The sequence below is a fragment of the Mustela lutreola genome, chromosome 1 (genome assembly GCF_030435805.1).
Source record: "Mustela lutreola isolate mMusLut2 chromosome 1, mMusLut2.pri, whole genome shotgun sequence".
Classification (NCBI taxonomy): Eukaryota; Metazoa; Chordata; class Mammalia; order Carnivora; family Mustelidae; genus Mustela; species Mustela lutreola.
In genome coordinates this window covers 27,207,641-27,216,056 of record NC_081290.1, presented here as the reverse complement: position 1 = coordinate 27,216,056, position 8,416 = coordinate 27,207,641, and the positions used below count along the sequence as shown (strand labels likewise).

The 8,416-nt window shown below is 40.2% G+C and overlaps 1 pseudogene; it reads right to left on the bottom strand.

The window, feature by feature from the left end:
• Positions 1 to 3,688: 3,688 nt before the first annotated feature.
• On the bottom strand, positions 3,689 to 3,924 carry LOC131819218 (small ribosomal subunit protein eS21-like; annotated as a pseudogene).
• Positions 3,925 to 8,416: the final 4,492 nt, after the last annotated feature.

Sequence of the window (8,416 nt, the reverse complement as noted above, 5' to 3'; positions counted from 1 at the left end):
CCCTAGTTCAGCCATCCTAGTTCAGCCATCCCAGTTCAGGCCTTCATCTTTTCTTCCTTAAAATATCAAAAGAGCTTCAATTAATGTAGTTGCTCTTCCTGCCTATAATTTAATATTACCTAGACAGCTGATAGTGTTTTTTCCTGAAATTCAAATCTCATCTTATTTCCATTTCTTTGTTTAAAATCCAGCTATGCCTTCCCTACTGCCTTCAAGATAAAAATGCAAAATCGTTACCATGACATACAAACTCTTCATGGTATGACCTCTGTATACCCCATTTACCCATTTCCGTCTACTACTCTCCTCTCTAGGTATAACTAATATTATTTTTTGGATGCCCAAAGCACCCCACTTTCCAAATGTTGGTGCAATAGGCTGCACTTTCTGCCTTATGCACTGATTCCCTTGTATTTCCTTCCACTAATTCATTTGTTTTTCAAAATCACTTCTCTTAGAAGCCCTACCTTGTTATGTTTTCCTATAATGTCCTAGGTTTCCCTTAATTATGGTAGTGATTTTCTTGCATTATAAATTGCATACTTACTTAGTTAAGCATATGGGTTCCAGAGTCAGACTGATCTGGATGCTGGTATCAATGGTTACTGGCTTCATGACATTGAGTGTGCTACTTAATTTCCATGCTTGGGTCTCCTCTTTGTGAAAAGATTATTTTAGTAAGGTTCGCCTCTTATTTTGCTTTGAGGATTAAATGCTATGAAATGTAAAATTCTTAGAACAATGCCTGGCACAAAGTTAAGTGCTTGGCAAACATTAGGTAGGATTACTATCTCTGCTGATGAACTTAGCTTTTTAGCAATGGAGGCTGCGTTTGTATTTGTATTTGTTGTTAAACCTCTGCCTTCTTTATCCAGTCTCTGGCATATGGTACTCATTGATGACTGTAGTTCTTTTACTCATTAGGTCTTTTAACATATTTTAGTTGAGCACCTGTCAGGTACTTCTAGGCACTAGAGATATATCAGTGAAAAATTAAAATCTTGCCCTCGTAGTGTTTTCCTAGAGGAAAAAAAAAAAAGGATTAAGTAAAACCATTGGTAAGTAGTAACGACATAGAAGGGGGGGGAAATGGGCAAGGGGTTGGGGGGAATAGGAAATGCTACTGATAGGCAGGTGTTGAGGGTAAGAAAAAAGGCACAGAGGGGTTGCAATTTTTAAACAGGATAATAAAGAAAGGCTTATGGAGAGGATGACCTTTCAGCAAAGATCTGAAGTAGATGAGAGACTGAATTAGGTAGATATGCAAGGGAACTCAGATGTCTCGCCCAAAGCAGGGAACAATTACACAGACCGTAAGATGGGCTCCTGCTTAAGATGTTTGAGAAAATGCAATAGCCGTGTTGCTGATGTGTAATAAGTAAGAGAAAGAGTAGGAGGATATGACTTCTGTAAGGAAGGTTGAAAAAGGCCACAAGGTCTTGTTTGCCATTGTAAGGACTTTGTGTTTTTTTGGAGAGCAATGAGAAGCCATTGGAGGGTCCCAAGGAGTAAATATCTGCATTGGGCTTTAAGAAGATCAATATGGCTGAGATGTTGAGATTAAAATGAAGCAAGGTCGGGAGAGCAATTAGAAGACTCGTGCAAGAATTTAGGCAAGAGATGATGGTGACATGGACAAGGGTGGTGGTGGTGGGTCTAGGGAGAAGGGATCAGATTATAGAAATGACTTGAAGATATAACCAATAGGATTTAGCAAGAGATTGTATATAGTGTGTGAGACAAAGAAGAATTATGGATGCCTCCAAATACTTTAGCTTAATAAACTGGAGAGATGACTTTCCTTTTTTTTTTTTTTTAATATTTTATTTATTTATTGGACAGAAAGATCACAAGTAGGCAGAGAGGCAGGCAGAGAGAGAGGAGGAAGCAGGCTCCCTGCTGAGCAGAGAGCCAGATGCAGGGCTCGATCCCAGCACCCTGGGATCATGACCTGAGCCAAAGGCAGAGGCTTAACCCTCTGAGCTACCCAGGCGCCCCGAGAGATGACTTTCAAGTGAGATGGAGAAGACTGAAAATGAGAGGTTCTTTTTTCTGTTGTAGAGTTGGAGACCAGGATTTGGTTTGAGGATGTCAAGTTTGAGATGCCAAGTAGATATATGTACACAGATAAATGAGTCTAGAGTTCCAGAAGAAGAGGTCTGTACTAGAAATCTAAAATTGGAAATTATCTGAGTACGGATGGTATTTAAAACCTTGAAACTGAATGAGATTAGGAAGTGACCATTGAGATGTCCAAGATCTGAATCCAAGGGCATCCCAAAACTTAGAAGATACAGAGATGAGGAGGAATCAGCAAAAGAGACTGACAAAGAGAGTTCTTGAAGATAGAAAAAAAATGTAAAAGATATTTTGAAACCAGGTGAAGAAAATAAATAAGATGTGATCAGCGGTGTCGATTCCTTTAGGTGAACTAATACAAGGATTGAGAAATGAAAAATCAGTTTAGTAACACGGAGATCATAGGGTGTTTATAAGGCCATTTACCATGGTTAGGTAATGGTAAAAGCATGCTTGAGGCAGGTCTGAGAGAGGCTAGGAGAACAGGAATTGGAGACAGAAAGATAGAGTTCTTTCGGGGGGGGGGAGTTGCCATAAATGAGTCAATAAATGAAGAAAGAGTGGGTAGAACTGCTAAGGAGACATCCTTGAGCAAATAAGAGAGGATAGGATCTACTTAACAACAAACAAGGATAGAGCTGGTCTTGGATGGGAGCCCAGGCAGAAGATCCTAGTAGTAATAGGAGGAAAGACATAATATATGGGCACCAATGCAGGTAAGCAGGTAGATGTTGTGATGAGTTTGTGGTTTTTAATTGTATTAAAGGCCTTTTCAAGAAATATTAGAGCACTTTTCTATTACATATATAAATCGCTTTTTAAGAATGATTTTATTTGAAAGAGACAGAGAATGGCAAGAGAGAGCACGAGGGGGAGGAGAGGGAGAAGCAGGTTCCCCACTGAGCAGGAAGCCCGATGCGGGACTCGATCCCAGGTCTCTGGGATCACTACCAAAGCTGAAGGCAGATGTTCAACCAACTGAGCCACACAGGTGCCCCTGTAAGTCACTTTGTTAAATATGCTTTCTTAAAAGAGCCTAGAATGCATGGCACTGTTGATTTGAAAATGGAAGTGTCCCCTTTTCTTGCAAGGAACAATATTGTGGGTGAAGTGGGTAAGTAATTTTGATGTAGTGTTATCAAAAAAGCATATGAAAATACTGCAGGAGCTAATACTGAGAAAAACTCTGAACAGAATGTTCAGAGTATATAGCATGCAGCTAGGACTAATTTCCTATGGTTTAATATTCTGGGTCAGCAAGCTTTTTAAGTTCTATGATATAACATTGTAAGTATGTGAAAATTCTTTCCTGCGTAGACAATTAAGTAAATACTGTGTCTTTCAGTCCTTTTGAAGTTGATATAGGGAAACTGTCCTGAAGGTGATAATACTTCAGATTTCTAGAAGAATTATGGATGCCTCCAAATATTTTAGCTTAATAAACTGGACAGATGACTTTCAAGTCATGCAAACTTCTGGCATCTAGATACCAAACTGCTTCCATCTCAGAGAGTACTTGGCTCTTGAATCAATCTTTCTCTCTCTCTCTTTGGGTATTTGCTTTTTTTCTTCTTTTAAAGAAATATTCCACCTCCATTATCCTCTCCAATCAGAAATTCTTTGAAATGATGCTGTTGGCCTTGGAGTCATTTGACTCATCATCCTGCGAATGGCCCCACAGATAGCATTGGTTTTAAATTGACTGTTGAACCTGCATGTCACCTTGTCGACCTTGGCCATGTTCATCCGGATGGACATATGGTCTTTGGTGCAGCTAATGCCCTTACCGAGGGAGCATCTTGGCAGCACATACAGGTCTACCAACTCATTGGAATTGTTCTGCATGTCCAGAGTACATCTGCTCCTACTGCCCAAGCGTGAGTGCAGAAATTCCTGAATCAGTTTTAAAAATATTTTTTCCCCATGTGGTACTTTTTCTTAAGAAGAGCTCTTGAATAATTATTTAAATATTTACAGTTGGCTTAAATTTTAAACATTTGGTGGGAGTTTTAAAAATATATGTTAAACTTTCAGAGAACAAAATTTTAAGACCCTCGGAGTTATTATTATAAAATGAATTACTTTCTTTGTTTTTCCAATCTCATAAAAAAATGACTTCAAAACTGAGAGTACCATGTAGGACCCAGCTGCAAAAATTCAAAATCAGCTATGTGCAGCTGCATTCTGGTTCCTCTAATTCATCTAACAGCTTTTAGTGGGTTCTATAAGTGACATTAGAAAAGGCACAGCAGATGTGCAAGATGGCTCCTGAAATCTAAAGTGGGACAGATGGTTCTCTGGTTGATTGACAGCATGAGGGGCACCGCCAGCAAGGGTCATCTCCTGTGAAGGATTTCCCCCTCCCTCTTCCTGCTTCTGCCTACAAATGGAACTTTCATACAAGAAAGAGAAGCAGGGGATTTAAGTAAGAAAGCCTTTCTCTTCAAATATGCATTGTAGTGAAAAGATTCTCAGCAAAAGGGAGTCACTTAGATGTGGAAAAAATTCTCCTCCTCTAACTTTTGACAAAGAGTTGACTCTCTATTGTTATAACAAAGTGGACAAATATACGTTTGAGTGCAAAACTCAGGATACTGAAGATAGAATTGAGATTAATGAAAGAACAAAGAAATAGTATTATTGGGGATTTATAAGCCCTCAAACAGCATAGATTAGAACTGAAATATTTCATCATTGGAAGCCCTATATTTCCCTAGATAATAAAATGTTTGTTTTAAATTTTAATTAGAAGGCTGGACAAAGTATTTGAGGTTGTTAACCAGCAATTCAGAGTCTAGGCTACATGACCTGTATGCTTAGTCCTCTATACTCCTCTGGGATTCTACAGAATCCCAGTACAGATCAAGATGGTTCTTGATTCACTGTCCTCTCTCTCTTTTCTCAGAAGTTCTATACATGTCCCAACTTTTTCTTACACCATGGCAAACACAGAAAAATGATGGTATTTGTGCTAGTCACTAAAATAAACTGGAGGGGATTGAGGCATCTATACCGGGATTCTATATGTATAGAATACACACAGACACACATATACACACACACACACATCTATTTATATGTTTAGGCACATGTTTATTTATGGCATAAGTGTGATAAAAATAAAATCCAAAACACAAGGGAAGAGAATAAAACAAAACACTGCCTCTATTTGAATAAATATTAAATTGTATAAAACTCCCAAATATATTTTATAAATTTGAACTTGCTTCTCTAAATGTAACTTTTAATTGTAGGTTTAAATTTGAAATGGCCACACAAGTTTTCTTTTCAATGATTAGCTCTTCAAATTCTTTTTTTTTTTTTAAGTTTATGTACTTATTTTTAAGTGACAGCTACACCACCATGGGGCTCGAACTTATGACCCTGAGATCAAGAGTCCCATGCTCTTCCCACTGAGCCAGCCAGGTGCTCCCCCGCCCTTAAATCTTATTTATTTACTTATTTAATTTTTAAGATTATTTATTTATTTACTTGAGAGAGGGAGAGAGAGAGAGAGCAAGCAAGTGAGCACAAGGAGGGAAGGGGCAGTAGCAGAAGCAGACTCCCCACTGAGCAGGGGTCCCGATGCAGGGCTGGATCCCAGGACCCTGAGAGATCATGACCTGAGCTGAAGGCAGATGCTTAACTGACTGAGCCACCCAGATACCTCTATTTACTTATTTATTTTTAACTAATGAATGCTTAATAGTTATTAATGAGAAATTTTGAATATAATAACCTTTCAACGTTTACCACTTAAATTTTATTTAAAGACTCTTACATTTTCTTATCTTTCACTAACAAATGTGACACAGAAATGTCTTGCGATGATTCCAGTGCATTTTGAATCCAAATGAACTTTTAGATTTTAAGTATACAAAAATAATGATGAGCTCTAATTTGCATTGTTTAAGCAGTCCACCGGCAACTGACCTGGACATCACAAAAAGGATGCATCAACTACAAAAGGCCAGATATGTTGAATTAATTTGAAGACTGAGATTTGGGGCTGCTCTCTGGGGCTACTCCCTGAAACTACACCCACCAGAACCCCCTGTCCTGTCTCCTTGGGTTTCCACCCTGCTAGCTGCACCTTAGGACGCCTGCCATGCTCTCTGGGTGTTGAGAACATAAATTATCTCTGGCAGCCCAAAGAGCTCCTTGCCCACGATTGAGTGTTTAGAATCTTATTTGTTCCCACAGAAAGAGCACCACATCCTTTCACTTATTGACTTGATTGCTGAGAAATACATGGGCAACAGAAAATATACTCATCAAAATACCATGTGCCATGTGTTAGGCCTGGTTCAGTAAAGAATACGACAGAACTGGATTCCAGAATCTTACTATCTAATTAGAAAGCAAAGATCAGATTTTGCTCTACCATAAAGCTCACAGAATATGTCTTTTAATTATGTTTCTTTTCTCATAAAAAAGAATGAATTCATTCTTTTATTTTATTCATTTAAGAATATGTATTGATTTCATACTACGTGCCAATCATTTTGATGCCAGACAGACTTCTACTCTTACAGATCTTTTATTTTAGTGAGTGGAGAGAGAAAAGCAATAAAAAACCAAGTAATTGTTCTAGATCATAAGTGCTATGAAACTAAACATGGTGGGGCGCTGGGTGGCTCCGTGGGTTAAGCCTCTGCCTTCAGCTCAGGTCATGATCTCAGGGTATTGGGATCGAGCCCCACATTCATTTCTCTGCTCAGCGGGGAGCCTGCCTCTGCCTACTTGTGATCTCTCTCTCCCGTCAAATAAATTAATAAAATCTTAAAAAAAATAAACATGGTAACATGGAGAGTGCCTGAGGTTCTAATTTTAATTGGATATCAAGGAAGGCCCCTTTGATGGGGTGACATCAGCTGTAACCTGAGACAAGAAGGCATGTGAACACCTCAAAGAACAGTATTCTAGAAGAGAGAACAGCAAGTGCAAAGGCCCTGGTTCCAGGCTCAGCTTAGCATGTCCCAGAAACAAAATGAGTATTATTATTTTGGGAGTACAAATATTTATCAGCCAAGTTCTTTGTCCTAAAAGAGTTCCATAACAGAGAGACATAAGCAAAAAGATCATAACATAATGCAGAACTACACTGAAATGACAGAAGTATGCACAAAGAAAAGATGTGCTAAGAGGGAGGAGTGAAATTCTCTGGGCTGGATTTCCACGAAGGCTTGACAAAGAAAGTAATGTGAAAGTAGGATTTTGAAATACCAACAGAGTGAACCAGGCTGGGAAGAGGGTTAAGCTGGGGGGAAGAGCATACAGGGGCTGTGAGTGCAAAAGGCTGCAGGCTGTGTTTCTCATTGAACCGTACAATAGAAGAAAGTGAGGCTCAAGAGGACAGAGGCTGAGCCATGCAGGGCCTTAATAGTCTGTGCATGATGGGAGCTATCAAAAGGAAACCACAGGGCCGGATTTGTGTTTTCGATGGATCGCAGTAGGCTGTCTCTCTTAAATATGCCTGTGGGAGAATAAATATAGGGCAGCTCTACAGGCAGTGAGAAAGGTGAAATGAGGCCAGTGGCAGAGCTGCTCAGAAAAAAGGGAAGAAACCAAAGAGGTTTTTAGGAGTTGATGAAACAAAAACCACCAAGTAGAGCTAATTGTTCACTGTTGACTCACCATTTACTTTTGAGTATCCGGCACATAGTAGGCACTCAATAAATACTTGAAAAAAATGAATAAATAAATCAATGGTGGCCGGCTGTGGCAGCAGATGTCTGATGAACACAAGTCACGAGGCCCGCATTCCAATAGACTTCCATTAATAGAGAACCACTGAGTGCTGGCCTCTATTCAGCGTGTTGCTTTAATCCTAATAACCCTATGAGGCAAGTGTAATTTCCATTTTTTCGGATGAGAAAAACTTGAGGCTCAGAGAGAGAACGTGCCATGCCTGAGGTTCTAGAACGAGTCCGCAGCTGGACTCAAGACACCATGACACAGCCAAGTTCGCAGGCTTAATAATCACTTTCCATTACTTAAACTTAGAGGCTCCAAGAATGAAACAGATCGTGTAAAGCCCCAAACCAAAGAAATCAAGGAAAACCGGCTACTCTTAATAACGGGTTTAAAAAGGGGTTCCTGAACTTTCCTGTCAACCTGTCACTGGAAGGCCACAAAGGTACGACACTAGAGCCTGAAATCAAGCCACCCCTGGACCTCAACGAGGGGGCGGGGCGGGGTCCGCACCCGCAGAGGGGCGCGCGCAGCCGCAGTGCAGCTCGCGAGCGCCGCGGCCCGGGGGAAAAGGGAGGAGGGGCGGGCAGAGGAGGGCGGGGCCGACAGACGCGGGCGCTGCCTTCCAGTCCGAGGCTGAGAG